Raw genomic sequence first — 19975 nt, 5'->3', positions numbered from 1 at the left:
CAATTAATTTAAATTTGGTTTAAGCATAATATAGTGGGGAAAGAAAATCAGTTATAGACACGTATGAGTGATGGGTGGAGTGGTTAGAGGAGGAAATGCGCGAGCCTGAGGTCGTTGGTACGAACCCCGACGACCGCGAAGCGTGCGATTTTCGCGTGAAAAAATACGCGACTTGTGGCTGACCGGTGGGGGTCTTCCCGGATTAAAAAAAATCCTATTTTTTGGGCCCGGATTTGTGAATTTCGTGAAACGGATTTGTGGGGGCTCAATATCCAGCCGCCCCTACAAATAGTGAGCCGTCTGGCGGCTGGCCAACCACCCCTACAAATCGGCTATTTGTAGTCACCCTTTGGTAGAGACGGTTGGTAAAACCGCACCCTACAAATCCTCAGGAACCGTCTCTACAAATTATATGTGTAGTAGTGTATGCAACTGGATTTTGGTGAGGAGTTGACGAGAATCACTTCTCTATTTACACTACGAGCTAGGAGCTAAAAAACCGCTCTCCGCCGCTTTCCTACGCTGTACTAGTGAATTTGAAATGGTCCCGATGCAATGCAAGAGCATATATATCTAATAAGATATGAAAATATAAGTATACTATAAACTCTCTCAACATATTAAACAAAAATGATATTATTTATCATTGGTTATATTAACTTAATTAGAAATGTCAAATTGCTTTCTTAGTTATATAGAAATTAATTAATTTTTTTCTTTATACATTATTAATGTTACAAAATTAATATAATTAGTCACGTTTACCTTCTATCTAGAGACATAGATCGTATAGGATATCCATTCTATCTTTTTAATTCAGATCTGAAATCAGATAGATAAAAATAATGAAAATTAGTTTTGGATATGTCAGTTTATTATGCTGAAGATTGAAATAATTCGATTTTCTTAAAATCATTTTAGAATATGTTTTGGACATCCTTAAATTTATCTTGCAATGTTTTCTCGCAGGCCAAGTTAATTTGATCCCTACATTATTCTTGTAAAAAATGCTATGTATTTCCACCTAAAACAAGAATCTTTGCTTCCCTCCTAAAATATGACCAAAAGTATTTCCACCAAATCTTCCCTCCAAGAAACCCATCTAACTCAAATTAACTATCAATTATCAAACAGTGTGACCGAATTACCATTTCTTTATTGGCGGGACTGTTTCCCTCCACTTTCTGGAATTGTTCGCACACAGATTTTCCACCGCCCATTACCGAAATAGAAGGGATATAAGCGGAGCCGGATGACCCACTTTTTTTTCTGTCGTTTTTATTCCTCCTCACAAGGCGAAGCGGGCAGTTTGGCGCTTGGCAAGGTGGACTGGTGGAGATCGAGCTGAAACCCTCGACTGACTCCGCCACTCCCTCGTGGATCGCTGCTTGAAGGTACGTCGGCATCAACTCCTGATCTGATGATGCTATCTGATCTGAATAAATTCAAGTTCATGTCGCATGCATCTGAACCCTAGATCGAGCGATCCCACTGGGGAAAAATTTGGTCGCCGGCGCGGACCCGGTGGCCTGTTGGCAACCTAGAACCGATCCCTTCTTCCTTCTCCAGTTTATTCTGATTTAAATGGTTAACAACAGTTTCTACTTGAATTCAATCTACTAGCGCAGTCTCTTGATGACAGCATCGAGTGTTGGATCATACACATGACTACATTAACACTAATCTTAAATGTCTGCTTAGTCTTATCCACAGGACCTGTATGTTGCTACATTGACACTACTCTTAAGCTAGCATGTGGTTTTCCTCATTCAAAGGTGATTGACTGATTGTACCTCATCACTTAATTTCCATGTACAACCAGCCTGTGTTTATATGCATACAAAGGTTAATCGACTTCCCAGAGCTATACTGCATACTTTTTAGTTCATCTTATTGGCTGCATTTGTGAATATGATATATGTATACCTGTTCCTAAATGTTGACTTTTGCTCCAAATTTTAGTTCAAAATTTCACAACCTTGCAACGCCTGTTACAAGGAAAGTTCTCGGTCCTTATTGTAATTTTCTACTAAACTAGAGCACCATAATTGCCACCTCATTTATCTCCTGCACAAAACAAGGCTGGGGATTCTTTTTTGATGTACCAAAATTTATTTCCATCTAAAATTGGGGTTAGGAAACCACTGATTTTTCTGTACGTTGGTATTAAACTATTAATTCTTAACTTCTTTGTGTTCTACAGGATAACAGTGAATGTTGGAGAACATCAGCTACTTTGTCTCTCTCACAAAGGCATAATCCCTCATCTCCTTTGCTTTCTGATTCATTGCTAGATCTGAGGTTTGCAAAGGCAAGATCAGAGTCAACCTCCTGGTGTGGATCTAGACCCGCTGGTTCATTTGACGGAGCAAGGACGAGTGGTGGAACTTGTGCCAAACTTCCCTAAGATGCAAGTAAAATCTTTGCTTCAGTTTTGTTTCACATAAGCAATGTCACTCAAATACAGCTTTGTTTTTTCTCCTTCCCAGTCTTTGACAAGGCACAACCTCCCTCCTCAGGATGCACCACTCCAGCCTACAGGTTCTACTCGAATTATTAGTACCCAGTGAAGTTTTAATGGTAGTCGAATTATCACTAGCAATGACTGACAAGACACTGAATAAGTAGGTGGCAGTGCAGATTAAAAGCATGTTAATCAAACTGATTATATTCAGCTTTGAATATATTCTATCAATCATGTCCACATATTTGTTAGCTTCCTCAACCGAGGATTGAAAAAAAAAGAAATATCTTATCAGGCATGCTTTGAATATAATCTATCAAATCATTTCCACACATTTGACCATCCTTTTAACAAAAATAGTACATATGGTACTGTATAATCCATACTACTTCATAATTAACATTTTTATTGCCTTTATTTTTTTATGTGCTATCAACTTGTGTTGGAGCTGCTAGATGATGAAATGTCTGAGCCGTAAGTAATGTCTGAAGGCATAGGTGCTTACATTGCCTCCCATCATATGCAGCATGGAGAAGGGCTACACCAGAGAACGCGAACCCCTGATAACCTGCCTACCTCACTTTGAATAGATTTCCACGCAAGAAGTGCATACATTGCCTCCCATGATGCTCCTGGCATTGCTTGACCGGTTTGGAACAGAGTAGGTAATTATCTTCTTTGGGGCGTTGTGGCTACAAGAATCAGCTCTGAATTGGTTGTGCTCATGTAGGATTATGCATAGAAGTAGTGCTACTGCTAGAGAGAAATTCCTGCACTACTTTGTATTCCTCTTGTGACATGGAGTGTTCCCTTTTGAATGGCGTGTGTGCAGGAAGGAGCTAGAACGTGGTGTGCTTTTTTAAGGCAAGATAGCTCCTCTGAGTTTTCCTCTTCCTAACCATGTACTACTTCACTCTGAACTTCCTAACCAGTTGCTAACAGAGTCCTGCATCACTTTCTTTTGTTATTTGACTATGATATGGTTCTCATTTTGGACATGACAGGATGGCATACTGGCTGCTGCAGTTCATGGCTTTGAGAGTCTGAATCAAAATGCTAGTAAAGTAGTATTAGTTCAGCTTAGTAAGACCATGCTGATGTTATGTATGTTGCAAGTAATTTAGTCTATGTGATATATCTATTAACTTGTTAATGGAATTTTTGCTATTGTGTGGGTGCACGTGCATTATATATATTACTTATGATTTTTTTAGTTGTGCTTCACTAGTCACTGCATTGTATGTATACTCTACTGAACGTGACACCTTCATGTTTTGGAACCACTTGAAAGCTAAGCACCACTAGAACAATGAGGTGAGCCAACCTGAGGAAATGCAAATAAATTAATGATGATATGACTGGTCTATTTATGTTCTGTGACTGTGACTGCCCAAAAATGTGTCTGTGTCATGTGCTGCTTCTTTTAAGTACTTTGAGTTGGAATTTGGGCTTTTTTGGAGCGATCAAATGAATACTTTAAGTGATACATATGCATGTTGTTTTACTTGATATCTGAAGAGATATTTGTTACCAACATTACCCGCACCTGACTGGTTCCATAGCAATCGAGACAATCCATAGCCATATAGCAATCGAGACAATCCGTAGCTATATGTATGTACCGAAGGAAAATATAAAAACATATGTGCAATGGTGTTCTACCCATTGCAACCAAATTGGTAGAATTGCAACGGTGCCTCTTCGTGATCGAGCGAAGAAGGGTTGCTCACGTATGTGCTAATGTTGCTGGGCCTTAGGCTGTCTCCAACAGGAGACCTATAAGGAGACCCAAACCCAAAATGGGTCTCCAAAAGAATACTTATAGCCTCCAACAGAGTACTTATATGGAAGATCCATTTTGGGTATCAGGAGAGGTATAACCCAAATCTAAGTATCATCTCTCCTGTAGACCCATTTGCAGAAAGGGTTCTCTTTTGGGCCTTGTTGTTGGAGAAGACAAAAAATAGGTATTGAACATTTTACCTGTAGCACTACCCAAACGTGAAATGAGTCTTGTATTTTAGGTAACGGTTGTTGTAGACAGTCTTAGACACCGAACAACGATGTCTTGTGGCGATCGAGCAAAGAAGGGATGCTCGCGTATGTGTTAACGTTGTTGGGCCCTAGATAAAGAAAGACCCACCAAATACATTAGTCTATAGCAACACAAAAAACCGTGGCAATAGTAACATGATATTGCATCAACTTAGAATTGTAGTTGCAATAAGTACCTAACAATTGCAACCTATATAGTGGTAGATTAGTGGGTTCGCGCAACAACATCAAAAATATCAATATTACGCACATTTATTTACACATTTTTGTTTTTTAGTTTTTCCCTTCTCTGTTGTACTTGTTCTTCTTGTGATCTGGCATCTAGAGTGTCTTGAGCTTGGCATTAATAAATTGACAACAGACTCTGGCATCGGACTAACCTTTTTAATCGCTTACTCATTGCTACTTAGTTCTCATGTGATGATCACGACGTGATTGCCTAACAGCCTTGATGACACCTAGGTGCGATGTTCGTGTCGCCTATGAATAGGAAGGTCCACATGTATATGTTTCTTTGTAACACTTGGACTGTAACATTATTTTGTGTTACTACAAGACATATTTGTAACATATTTTATATGTTTCATTTATGTGTTACAACATAGTACACTTTTATAACATTTTGCTTGTAACATTAATTTTGTGTTACTGTAATTATTGTTAGTAACACATTTTTATAAAAAAAGTATTTTGTGTTACAACCGAAGTCTGTAACACACTATTTTGTGTTACTATGAAATTTCACTAGAACACATTGATGAATATGTTACAAGAAAGTGATACAATATCCTTGTTTTGTAGTAGTATAGAGCACCATAAAATAATCCAATGTTCTAGCCCCCTTGTTCCATGTTGGTAAAAAACATCTTTTAGTGTTTATTGCATATACCATTAGTCAAGTTACAAGATCATGGTTGTAGTTGAGCACTAGCATCATACTACCCAATGCAATAACCCAAAGGTATCAAGGTATAGGGTAACAAAGTACTAGGAAATCCTTAGTGGCAGTCAAGGTAGACACATGCAGTATGAATTAAATGATTAAAGATGTATAGGACAACAAAAAAGTTCCCATGCTATACTTGCCTTAAACTTAGATCCTTCTTCAAATCCAAAACTTCAAAGATCTACTTCTTGATTCACCACGTATATCTCACCGACTGGATGAAATCATAAAGCACCACACAAGTATCCATACAATCATACACGAAGCAAACAATAGAACTAAATCAGAATAGTACACCAAATATAAAATCAAGTTTATAAAACGAATCTACGTCTCACCACGAACACACAGACGCGAAAAGCACGCTAATCGAAGCTTTGGTGAAAAAGATACATCTACCGATAGATCTGCTTTATACGTAGAAAAGAAAACTATAGGCCTCATTTATTTTAACTATATAAAATCTTATCTAAATTGAATTAAGTCAAATTTAGATTTGAATTGTAATACTAAAGTAAAACAAATCATATTTTAGTTATAAAACTCAGTTGCATAATTATTATTCAAATTAGAGTTTAAACCATGAAATTCTAGAAATAGTGACATGGTAACCACTGTTACTAATGCATAGATCTCGCCGCTATGAATCTAACACAACTTGAATGGGTCACAACGGAGCTAAAACATAGAAGATATGAAATAAATAAGATTTCTTTTATTAAAATAATAGATTAAATCTAACCTTGAATTTTAAAAGTTAAGAATATATCTAACAGTTAGATGAACATGTAGATTTTGAAATTATGAACCTAACGAAAGTTGAACGGGTCAAATCGGAGATAAAACGGAGAAGTTATGGCTAAAATAAAATCAGTGGTAAATCTGTAAATTAGTGAAAATGTATTTTGTATCTAAACCGATCAAACTACGCTTTCCAACAAAGAAAACGTACTCTAAAAAAAGTGCTATGGACTATGGGTTCTATAATAGAAAAGGGAGGGGTTCTTTTGAAAATTTGCCTACCGAAGGGGTAAGTTCTAATCTGGACTCTTGATTTAAGATCGGACGATTGAGAGCAGAGACGGGGAGATGAGGTCACCGGCGGTGACACAGACAGCGGCGGCGCCATGGTTGACAAAGGGAGCTCAGCGGCAAACATAGGAAACGAACTACTGACCATGGGAAAATAAAAAGGGGAATACTGGGAGATGGAGAAGGAGATTGCGAACTCACCTAGGGCAACTACACGACCAGAGATGGCGTGCGGCTTGGTGGGTCAACGGTAGACGGTGGCGCTAGGTGGCGGCGCGGCTGCGGCGCTCGGGTGATGGTGGCTACGGCTCTAGAGCTGGGGATTGGAAGCGGAGGGCACGGGCATCCGGTATTTAAGGCCCTAGAGCCTTGGGAGGCACGACAAGCGGAGGGAGAAGTGGGCGGGGCGGACACGGCCGGCGGCAGTGGAGTCCATGTCGGTGCGCCGCGAGGAAGAAGAAGTGCCTGGCAGGTGGGCTTGGTACATCAGCGGGGCGGAGAGAGGACATGCGGGCGCGGTGAGACGGCGCATCGGTGCTGGGCTGCGGCTTGGGCCGCTAGATGGGCCGCTGCGGGAGAACCAGAGGAGCGAAATTGGGCCGGTGCGGCTTTGCTAGGCTGGTGGAAATGGGTCGGCGCTGATGAGGACATCAGTACTTCATCGCATACAAGCCAAAGAGAGGAGGAGGTCCAGCATGGGCGTCCAATTCATCTTTTTCATGGTGGAAGTCCAGTCCAACTCAAGTTCAAGTCTGGCTCGGGCTCCAGGACCAGTCTGCCTTAAACTAGTCACCCAGGACGCATCCGGACTCTGTTTTTGATGATCCACATATAGATGGAAAGCTAATTGGATAAGGAAGCCATCCCAATTCGTTTCATGTCAAAATACCTTCGGAATCAATAGGAATCGTCAAAACAATTCAGCGTCCAGAATCTATTAGGGTGTTGTGACACTGTCTTTTGGTCCGTTAGACCGTGTATCGTGTTTGGGCCCATTATGGGGCGCGTCCAGGGGGGTTGATGCCCAAGACTCTATAAATACCAGCCATCGCTCTCCTTAGGGTTTGGGTTTTATTTAGTTCTTGATTTACTCATGAAACAGACATCGTTTTGCTGTAACTGTGCCGCCAAGGCTGCTTGCTGTGAACCAGGCCCCAGTTCTTGATCTTGTTCGCCTGTGGCGATTAGTCCTTTCGAATAAAGACTTGAACTCCTTCTCGTTATCTTAAGCCTCATATTTATTTGCAATTTCAGATTGCGTTCATCCCGTTCTTGCTTGTGTTCTCGATTCGCTTGCAGGACAGCCTTCTCGGCGAGGTCAATCGCGTTCGCGTGGTTGATAACCAACGGAGCAGTGGTGTAACGGTTGCGGGGGTCCGAATCAATCTTGGTTCGAAGCCTAGATCGTGAACGTCAAGTCTCCACCAATCGACGCTATCATACCTTTCAGAAGATCGGGCCTAGTCTACATCAAGTGGTATCAGATACCTTGTTGCCCGTTAGGTATAACTTTGTTTTCCCCTTTAGATTGTTACTGTTTTTGCATTACCTATAGTCCACAAAAAGCAAAAAAAAAATACATCGTCACATATTCCCTGTCCTATAGCCTCATTGTGCCGTACAATTTTGTCTCTATTTCGCGTTGTTGAGTTTGTGCCCTAGGTCAAGTTCTTGTTGCTGGTTTTAGATCATTTTTAGTCCAGTTTGTGTTTTCCCCTTTGTTTTTCATAATAATCCGTGAATATCTCCAAGTCTTGTTGAGTTTCCTTTGTATTCATCAAACCCTAGTCCACGCCATCTTATTTGTTACACTTGTCTTCATAGTTTCCATCAAATCTTTGCTGTCGTGACCAATTTTGCGCGCATTGTTCCTATTTTGTCCTCTAATTCGGAGTCCGTTTTTAAAACTAGTTTAGTTTTCGTATACGAACTCGGATTTCGACGTTCCATATATCAAAATCGATTAGAAAAAAATTTCGGATCCGTCCATCCCTCGTGTTGTCAGGGTCAGAGATTTTTATTTTGGTCAAAAAGTGGTCACAAGATCCTCTTTTCGTGGTCACAAGGTCTTTGTCGATTTCGAGCACGTCTTCTAAAAATTCCACAGGCCACGTCTTTCACTTGTTTAAGTTCATATTTTCTATGGTTACTTCTTTTGTGCTCCTAAGTGAAGAAAAAATATAAAAAAATAAAAAGAAAAAGTCAAAGAATCCCAAAAAAACGATAGCCCAAAAATAGAGAAAAAAAAAGAGGGGGCAAAAGTGGAACAATATCTAGAGGAGCACATAGAGAGCGCCATTTGAGCTGTGTTTGCGTGTGCTGATTTCTACCTTGTTCCTAATCATATTCTTGCTATTCACATCACTTGATACATCTGGTACTTGGAACATGAGTAGGCCAGCAACTAAGACAAGTACATGGGATACTTATTCAACTTTGCTATTCAGTTGCGAATATTGTTTTTCCTTGCTACTATATTGTGCCTATCCAAGCTCCACTTTCTTCTAACCAAGTACAGGTTCGCCTTGCAACTGTTACACTCAAGCTACAACGGTATCACAATCACCGACCGATTGCACCGCCTGTTGCTTTGGTAAGAACACTTATAAGACCGTGGTAAGACGCTTCAGAGTTGAGTGCCTTATTTTTCCTTGTCCACAACCTAAGTAGTTAGTAGGGATAATACTATTTGTGTTGTCTTTTCCTTTCTACTAACCATGTCAAGAAAAGCTAGAGGCAGTGGCCAAGGAAACAAGGACGCACCTACGGATTTCAATGACTATGTTTCTAAGAATGAGCTTCGTGCCGTTCTTGATGACAAGTTCAATGAGATCCTTCAATAAATCACCAATTTGGCCAAGAGGATTGAAGATGTTGAACAACGACATCCTGAACCACGTCCTGAAGATGATGATGATGATCTCTCTAAGGAGGACGATGACGACGCGGAGGCTAAAGCCGAAGCTCACTGACGTGTTGAGGATGCACGTAACCATAATCGGTTGAACTTTAACCAACGCGGCATGGGAGGTAACAACCAAGGTAATAATGATCCTTTCTCTAAAACTAAGTTTAAGATACCTCCTTTTTTGGTTCTACCGATCTTGAAGCATATTTAGATTGGGAGATGGCTGTAGATAAAAAATTGAGCTCCCATCAAGTACCTAAAGAATATAGAGTTAGACTTGCTACTAGTGAGTTTACTAGTTTTGCTCTTTTCTGGTGGAGTGATATTTGCAATAATGCTAATGCTAATGCTCAAATACCTCAAACCTGGACTGTACTTAAACAACGAATAAAATCAAGATTTGTTCCTCCATACTATCAGCATGATCTATGATTAAAACTGCAACGTTTAAATTAAGGTAGTAAAACTGTTGAGGAAAATTATCAGGGGCTTTTAATTGGTCTAGCACGTAGTAACATACAAGAGGATGATATGGATAAGTGTTCTAGATTTTTTGGAGGTTTACGTCATGAAATACAGGATGTTTTGGACTATAAAGAATGGACTAGATTTTCCCAATTATATCATTATGCTATTAAAGCTGAAAGGGAAGTATAGGGACGACAACCTAGGCGATCCACGACTCCATCCATTCCTTCACGTCCAACCGAGGTGAGTAAATTTTCTAATGTGCAGACACCACCAGCGCCTGTAAAGAAGAATTCTCCTATCACACCTTCTTCTAGTGGATCTGCTACACCTTTCTCTAGTAGCTCTTCTAAAGTTGTGTGCCACCGTTGCAAGGGCATGGGACATATTGCTAAAGAATGCCCCAGCAAACTCGCATATATTGCTACTGATGATGGTGGGTATGCTAGTGCTAGTGATGAAGAGAATGAATTTGCACTTGCAACTAATCTTTATGCAGATAAATTTATGGATAGTGCTGAAGATCCTGATGAGGTAATTAATAGTGTGGCATGCACTGCAGACTACAAATCAATCCTTGTTCAGCGTGTTTTGAGTACACAAGTTGAGCCAGTAGACAAGCTACAACGCCATAATTTGTTTCAAATGTTCCTCATTGTCAATAATTTCCGTGTTCGTGCTATAATTGATGGAGGGAGCACCAATAACTTGGTAAGTTCTAAGCTTGTCAAGACTCTTGGTTTATCTACATGTGCTCTTCCACATTCATACCATGTTCAGTGGTTCAACAATAGTGGTAAGGCAAAGGTAACACAATCTGCTCATGTGCAATTTTCTATCGGGTCATACCATAATTATGCTGATTTTGATGTCGTGCCTATGCAAGCTTATTCACTTTTGTTAGGCCGCCCTTGGCAATATGATAATAATGTTGTACATCATGGTAGGCAAAATAGATATACTTTTATGTTTAAAGGAAAGACCATTGCTTTACTTCCTTTAACACCTGCTGAAATTATGCAATATGAAAAGGAACTTGCTGAAAAGAAAAAGAAAGGCCATGATAAAGACTTTAGCAAACCAACAAATGAACCATCAAGTAACATGAAAGAAGTTTTATTTGCTCTTAAATCTGTTCTTGCTGATCATGATGAACCTTGTTATGCTTTAACTTGTACATCACCTATATGTCCACTTGGTCCTACTCCTAGTGCTATGCCTCTTGTTGGTACTAACCTTTTGCAGGAGAATGAGGATGAATTTCCAACAGGTAAGCCACCTTGGTAGCTGCCTTCGCGAAGGATGGGGGTGCCAAGATGAACGTCTTCTTCCGGAACCATCGTTGTTGTCATCCAATGGAGGAGACGATCTACTTCACTCGAGGATGACTTCAATTCAAGAAAGGGAGGATGATGAGGACATCACTACTTCATCGCATACAAGCCAAGGAGAGGAGGAGGTCCAGCATGGGCATCCAATTCATCTTTTTCATGGTGGAAGCCCAGTCCAACTCAAGTTCGAGTCTAGCTCAGGCTTTAGGACCAGTATGCCTTAAACTAATCACCCAGGATGCATTTGGACTCTGTTTTCGATGATCCACATGTGGATGGAAAGCTAATTGGATAAGGAAGCCAACCCAATTGGTTTCACATCAAACGCCCTTCAGAATCAACGGGAATCGTTGAAACAAGTCAGCATCTAGAATCTATTGGGGTGCTGCGACACCATCTTTTGGTCCGTTGGACCATGTATCGTGTTTGGGCCCATTATGGAGCGCGTCCAGGGGGGTTGACGCCCAAGACTCTATAAATACCAGCCGTCGCTCTCCTTAGGGTTTGGGTTTTATTTAGTTCTTGATTTCCTCGTGAAATAGACATCGTTTTGCTGCAACTGTGCCGCCAAGGCTGCTTGCTGTGAACCAGGGCCCCAGTTCTTGATTTTGTTCGCCTGTGGCGATTAGTCCTTTCGAATAAAGACTTGAACTCCTTCTCGTTATCTTAAGCCTCATATTTATTTGCAATTTCAGATTGCGTTCATCCTGTTCTTGCTTGTGTTCTTGATTCGCTTGTAGGACAACCTTCTCAGCGAGGTCAATCGCGTTCGCGTGTTTGATAACCAATGGAGCAGTGGTATAATGGTTGTGGGGGTCTGAATCAATCTTGGTTCGAAGCCTAGATCATGAACATCGAGTCTCCACCAATCGACGCTATCATACCTTTCGGAAGATCAGGCCTAGTCTACATCAGGCGCCACAACGGGGAAGAGGGGAAAAGAGCAGATGGGCCGCTGGGAGCGAGAGCAGGCCAACCTGGCCACCGGGCTACATGGAAGAGAGGGAGCAGTTGGGCCAGGAGAGGGAGAACAGGCCGCTGGGCCAAAAACCGAGAAGCAAAGGGGAAGTAAAAGAAATTCATTTTTAATTTCTTAAACCCAATTTTCAAATCTAAATTCAACCCAAATTTGAATTCTTTTGAAGTTTTGATCAAACCCAATCATCACAAAATAAATGTGCAGTTGCATGTATGGACAAACATGTTGCTACCTTATGATGAATTTTAGATTAATGAAAAATATTTTTTCCCTATATTTCTTGAGCACAAAAATACAGAATTAAATCATTTTAAACCTATTTTCAAAAGAGGCAAATTTTAGGGTGTTACACTGCACACCAATCGCACTACGCTCAATGAGATCGACTTCCTGTAGGGGACGCCGAGCTCCTTCCACCCCTCCTTTTCTGCATGCGACTTTGAATTCCGGCGACCTACGGATCCTGCCATCCTATCAAATGTGGGTTTTCTACCGGCAGATCTATCTACAAGCATCACCAATTTTCAGAGCTAATTTTTTTGGAATATTCGTTCTTCCTTTTTGGGTGCGATTTGGGGCGAATCTATTGAGGGGTTTTGATGGTAGTATATGTGACAAGATATCTTTGTCATCAATCCATTTGATCCCCTCACAGCAACCTTCAATTTGGGATTTTGGCCAAGGTTTCCCCTTTTATAGGGTTCCCAGAAACTCGAGATGAATTATCAATGTTTATTAGTGTTAGCGGTTAGAGTAGAACACCCATGAGATATGAGATAGTGATGCCGTGGTTTGGTTTTATTTTCCATCAGTCTTGATTTGGTTTGTTTGATGAGGCTTGAAGCAGCTCTGCTTCAGTTGCATACTGTGCGATTTCTGAAAACATCTTCACCAGAAGATGAAATAGTTTGACTACTCTTCCTTTCATAGCTCGCCATGCTATTTCCATCTGATCTTAGTTCCCTGCAGATGTGTTCCATCCTAGCAGCGGCCACTCCAACATTCCAAGGAGCTCATGGACAACTCATCTTAGTGGTATAGTGCTGCTACATATAGCTGTCTAGGTGATTTATTTACTTTTTTCTCATGGAAACACTTTTGTGGTGGGGGATTTAGAAATCGGCAGATGAGAAAGAGGATTAAAAACATTGTAGTTTCAGGTCGCTGGAGGAGGTGAGCTGCTGCACTTCGACAATTAGGTAAGCCGGTAGCATTGTATCAGTAGCTTATCTGCTTATGCAGTTGCAGCTTTCATTTGCTCGCACAGGCATGGGCAAAGTAGCTAGCATTTTGTCATTCATGTTACAGAATACTCCGAGCAGTAGTTTAGTATGCTTTTGTGAAATGTCCTATCATGACGCAGTGGATCCATCTTTTGATAATATCTTCTTTCATGCTTTTAGTAATTATTTATTCAATACTTGTTAGCTTCTTAGGTTTGCTTTTTCTGCATGGTTGACTGAACACTACTATATATAAAGTTAATTTTCAATCAAGCAAGACAATAACAGTGATTTTTCCATCCTAAATGTTAGGAAAAATATATTATCATACATTTTAATTTTATATCTTATTTAATGTAAAGAACCTTTTGGACAATTTTTTGTCGTATATATGTGTCATGCTCCAGATGATCCTATCTGAACCATTGCACTTTACTTGTTCTCAAGCTCCAAGTTCAAATAACATTATAGATATGCACTTTAGTATAATTGTTACTATTCTATTATACTTGATTCTTATTTCTGAATTATCCTATGCTTTATTCTTATTTTTCTATTGGTGCTAAATTTTATTTAGATTGTGCTACCATTGCGGTGGATAATTGGACCATAAATCTTGAATGTGATGGGGCAGCTGAAGGATAGAAACATGTGCAAATGGAAATGGATAGAGATGAGATATGCTTCTTCAACTTGATTGAGTTGATCAAGGAGTATGAGTACACATCAGTTGACTATCTATACTACAGGAGAAAAGAGAGCTTGGTTGTAATACAACAAGATCATGAAGTGATGGAAATGCTTAATGAGTGTGAGAGAAAAAAGATGCTTAGCTTGTTTGTGACGAAGCAGAGGCTGGCCACTTTAGCACCTACCAAGTCCAACAAAGAACCATCCAAATCTAAACCAAATAAAACTAAAGTTATGAGAATGAACATATATTTTACTCTTCTAGTTGTATATCTGATTATTTAAGTACAACTATTCTAAGTCATGTTAGTCATCAATGATTTATTTTCATCCAAGATTAGCCTATTCGACCCCAGCATGGTATGTGACTTAATAAATACAACCTTGGTAGTCTAATACAGATATTCTAGTATTATAAATGGATTACATATTGTTTATTATATTTACTATAAACACATGTTCATGTCCTCAACATTTGTTTAGCAGGAAGAGGAGATACAAAGAAAAAGAAAGGATTAAATGTAATGCATACTGAAGCACTATATGCTAATGAGGTTGAGCAGCACGATGATGAGAACCAGAACACATTAGGTACAAATGTTGTTAGATCAATCTCATTCATATGGACTGCATCTTAACAAGTGACTATCACTATCATTCTGTTTTAAATAGGTGATGGTGATGAAGTACCTAATAAGCGAAAGGGGACTGTTTTAAGACATGTTTGGGATCTACTTGAAGGAGATCGGATAGTAGTAAGATGTAATATGCTTGGACAACCCATTTGAAAAGAAGGTGGCCTTTTAGGGCAATTTTTGGGCACCATAGCAAGAAATGGTTGTTACTGTCCTGTTGGTGCCAAAGATTGGAGAGAAGTTAAGAAAAACAATGCAGAAACCATAATTCAATTCGTATTGGTTAGCTAAATTTTATAAGACATAATGTTGTCAATTTAAGTATATATATGCTTGTTATCATGCCATGAAGTCAAATTCATTCATTAGTGACTTTCTTATTTTAGACAAAGTTCTTATATCCTCACTCATGCGAGAAATGGATATTGAAATCAATTGGTAGAGATTGGAGAAAATACAAGGCAGCACTAAAAAAGACACTATTTAATCCAAAAAAAAAGAAAAGGTCAGTTTTGAATAGGTGTTGTCCAAATGATATTGATGAAGGTGAATGGAAGGCCCAAATAAAATGTTGGAAGTCCAAAGAAGTAAGACACCATTATTTACGCTATTTGGCATTTATTTACTATTATTATCTATACTATTGTTGATTCTATATGTATAATGGTTCATTATTATTAATTCTTCTAGACCCTTAGTGAGAAGAACAAAATAAGTCGTGAAATGAAGAAGACAACACATACAATGGGTACAAAGAGTTATGCTCGTTGGTCTGAGGACATGGTGAGTCATCTTCTGTTTAAAAATTTTATATATGATTCTTCTTACTTTCCATTTAATGCTATTTTTTTAAAGGCAAGCTAATCCTAAAAAAACAGCCACATAGAGCAAAGGTTTACCTTGCAACTCATAGGAAAAAGGGAAAAGGGATAAATGAACCAGTGGTATGCTACATGCACATGAGAATTTTTGCAAATATACTTTTTTCTTTTTTCTAATGTGCAGATTTCTTGCTTGTAGGTTCAATTGGAAAATCTCCTAGACACACAACTAGAGTTAGCACAAAATAGTGAGGGAGGAGTTGCATGGGAAGGTGATGCATTACATCAGGTGTTGGGAGAAGAAAAAGTTGGACAAGTGCACGGCATGGGATTGCTTCTAGTTCCTAAACAAGTTTATAGTCGAAGAACACACCATTTTAAGGACATTAATATAATTTCACTAAATGGCTCATCATCTGATGTAGAGACTCACATGTTAGAGGAAATAAGGCAACTTAAAGAGCATTCTAGAATGCAAGACAAAGTTATTGAAGAACTAAAAAACAATCAAAGGCACCATGAGAACCAAGAAGCAACAATGGTAACCGTGTACATTTTAATTTGTAACTCCATATTGAAATGTGTTACTCAAACTTTATATCTTTTCTAGAGAAATTGTGCTATGAGTGATCATAACAATTCTCAGAATCAAGCGATTAAAAGAAAGGTATTTGCTTTATTTTCCATGTTTTCACCTAATCTAGTCTTTTGGCTTTAATATTGTTTCAAATTTTTAGAGAGTTCACTGTGTTGCACCCAACCAGAAAGATGGATTCCTTAAGCATAGGGATGAATTGGTAAAGTCACTTTCTTGTGAATTTAATACTTATTTCGTCCACAAAGGATTTTTTTATATTAACTCATGCTACTATCTTTTTCTCTTTACTAGAATAAGAAACATGTGAGTCTGATTTTAGTGATGATGACAGTCTACTTTTATCCACCACAAGTAGAACAACAAAGAAACAAAAGGTATCTATGAGCCACACTTTGCTATAATTATAGTAGAATTTTTGTCTTATTATTTCATACTTCATTTTATATGTGTAAGAGTCATCACAAGGGCTTGGAGAGACTACAACCATTGCACACCAGGAGGTGGCTCATGACAAGACTACATGCTACAAGCATCAAACAGCTAAACAACTTCCTCTAATGAAGGTAGATGAACATAATACACTTGTTCTAATTGCATGATCATGATGTACAACTAAAGGTTGTTGGTCACTAAGAGATTATGTCAAATTAATGTAGGTTGGGTCCATGGTGCTACTAATGACTTCAAAATATCCTAATAAGGCTAATGTGGCCTATGCAACTCTCTTCAGCACTGATCCAAAAGCCATTGTTGGTGGAGTTAAGACAGGAAGTCAATTCTACAAATTTCATATCAATCATGCTATAACAAAATATGAGCCATTAGTGAGGCCCGTGCCTGGGTGCAACAATATTGGTGATGCTCAAGCCAAAGGAGTCCCAATTGCTTGGCCTTCGATGTTTGTATGTTTAAACTAGCTTTCTTAACTTTACATCAATGTACATATGTGGCCTAATTTGTAATGTTACAACTTACATTTTCTTTGCAGGTTGAAATGATTAATGGTTGAATTCCTACATCAATGTGTACAAGAAGAAGCAATGGACTTTATGAATCCTAGCTAGTTCTTGAATTTTTCTTTCTAGTATGGACTATATGTGGTTGCTCTCTAGAGCCATATCGTTTTGTACATATACTATGATTTGATCTGAACAAGCACTATGTTTGAAAACATCCTACAATATGTGAATCTTGCTATGATTATAGAAATTTGTGGTTTATGTGATTTTGTAATGTGTCATGTTTGTGTGATTATATAATAATCTGTGTGCCACATGTATAGGCAAAAAAAATATTTGTTTCATAATCTGAATATGTTACAATAGATATAAAAAAAGTGTTACAAACCATGTGTTCCTTTGTTCTATGTTGTGCTCACCATAATGTAGAAGTGTTACTAGAACTAAAAAAAAGTGTTACAACAGACAATCCCTGTAACACTAGGCAAATGTTCTGATAAATAAATAAATGTGTTACAAACTATGCATTCTACCATAATGCAAAGTGTTACTAGAGCAAAAAAAAGTGTTACAGCAAAAATTATTGTAACACTAGACAAATGTTCTTGTAGACAGGTAGATGTGTTACAATAAACCAGTCTATAGTAACATGGCCAATTGGAACATAAAAAAAATATGTTACTAAGAGAGCTAATAACACTTTTTCCAACCTATAGTAACTCAAGTTGGTGTTACTATATCTCAGCGCTATATTAGTGTGATTTAGGAGGTGGTCCTTTCGAAGCTGGTGCTTAGAAAGCTAAACCTCGCAAGGGTACTACTACTCTTACCCTTGATTTTGATGAATCTGATGATGATGTTTTTGACGAAGAAGCTGAGAATGCTCAAGCTTCTCGGCTTACTGAATCTACTATCAATGTAAATACTGGTGAAAGAGTTTCATGTCAACTTAAGAAGGGTGTTTCCACAGGTGAGTTTTTGCTTATATTTACTCTCTCTCTCTCTTTTATATTCTTTTTTGACTTCGCTTCATAATAGTTGATTTTTGACTTCATTTATGTTTATACAGATGAGTTTTTTTTCCTGACCCTTCGTCTCAGAAAGAGACGACTGTGGATATTGGAGAGATGAAAGATGTGGCTCAGGAACCTACTACTCCTATTGTAGCCTTGGAAAAAATTCCTAATGGAGTTGATCCTGAGGCGTATAAGCGTTGTCTGGAGTACTGCCAAGCTCAAGTTGTATATTTAGACACTTTTAAATTTGTTGGGATTGGCTTGGACAGACTTCGCATTATGCCAAAGAAATCAGAGCTAAAGTTGTCAAAGTGCATTGATGATGCCTTCGTAGTTCCATATGCGGAAGCTGAACTTGCCGAGAAATCTTCCCTTGAGCTGGCAGATGCTAGTGTCTCCATGATTTATAAGGTACAGAAGCTTTTTTGTTGACTTCGCGTATTGTTTTGGCTTCGCAATTTAACATTTTTATCGTGTCTCATTTTTGTAGAGTGATCTTTTGCAAAGGGGTTTGCATAAATCTCTTGAAGAAGAAGCAAAGAATGCTGCTCTTCATGAAAAGAGTTTGCAAGAAGAAATTAAATCTTTGAAGTCTCAGCTTGCTGCCAAGGAAAAAAAGAAAGTAGACACCGTTGAAACTCTTCATGTCATGGAGACAAGATGTATTTCAATGGAGGCAAAGCTTGAAGGGAAAACTAGAGATTTTGATAATCTGAAGAAAGATTTTGATAAACTTGTGAGGAAAAAGAAATTTGTTGAAAAGAAAGCAACAGAGAAAGATCAATTTTTTCATGACAAGTGTACTCGCTTATGGGCACTTTGCAAAAAATGTTATGATAAATTTGGTGCGAAGCCAGAAGATCCTGTAACACCCTAATTTTGCATTTTCTAAAAAAAAGTCAAATTGATTTAATTAAGCAATTTATGTGAGCATTCAAACATAGGAAAGTAATAATTTTTATAAAACTAAAATCAAATATAAGATTAGCTACAAGTGATGCTTACATGCTGCTGCATATTTATTTTTGTGATGAATGGTTTTGATTCAAAGTCCAAATGAATTCAAAATCTAATTGAAAATGGATTTGGAAAATTTGTTGGAAAAAGGAAAGGAATTATTTTTTTCCTCTCCCTCCCTTCCATGATTTTTGGCCCGCTCCTCCCGCCAGCCCAGCTCCCTCTCCCCTCGCCCTTCTCCTCATTTCTGGCTGAGGCCCAGCCCGAGCAGCCGCGCTAGCCCGGCTCAGCCTCCCCCTGGCACCCCATGCCGGCCCAGCAACCGCGCTGGCCCAGCTCCGCGCTAGCTAACCGCAGCTGCGCTGCTCGTCTTAGTAACCACCGCGCCCAGCCGCTGACACCCGGCCCCGCCCGTCAGCGCGTTCCCCCACCTCCGTCCCGTGCCCGAGTCGCACGGAACCGACGCCGCAACTGCACCCGCTCCACGTGCGTCGTGGGAGCGCCCCCTCCCCGCGCCTTGGCCTCTTTTTAAGCGAAACTGAGCCCCCGCGCGTCCCTCTCTCGCTCCCTGCTCCAGTTTCACCTCTTCTTCGCATTCGCCGAGCGCCTCGGAGGCCACAACCGCCACACGGAGAAGCTCCGAGGACCGCCGTCCGCCGTCCACGTCGCCGTCTTCCCCGAGCCGACTCCGACCCCAATTTTTATCGCTGTGAGACTCCCCATGCTCCCCTCTTTCTCCCCATGCAATTAATTCATTGTTTCACGGCCCCTAGGGCTCTAACCGCATGTGCCGATGATCTCCGTCCGCCGTCCATGGCGACTGCTGCCACGGCCGCACCCTCCGGCCGTTTTCTCGGCCTGAACGTGTTCGCCTGCTCCCCCTCCATCTCCTG

At 39.6% G+C, this 19975-nt stretch overlaps 1 pseudogene; it reads left to right on the top strand.

The window, feature by feature from the left end:
- The first annotated feature begins 11088 nt into the window (after positions 1 to 11088).
- On the top strand, positions 11089 to 19002 carry LOC136503475 (uncharacterized; annotated as a pseudogene).
- Positions 19003 to 19975: the final 973 nt, after the last annotated feature.

This window comes from Miscanthus floridulus, chromosome 14 (genome assembly GCF_019320115.1).
Source record: "Miscanthus floridulus cultivar M001 chromosome 14, ASM1932011v1, whole genome shotgun sequence".
Classification (NCBI taxonomy): domain Eukaryota; kingdom Viridiplantae; phylum Streptophyta; class Magnoliopsida; order Poales; family Poaceae; genus Miscanthus; species Miscanthus floridulus.
The sequence above is the reverse complement of the archived record's forward strand: the minus strand, read 5'-3'. Positions and strand labels throughout refer to the sequence as shown.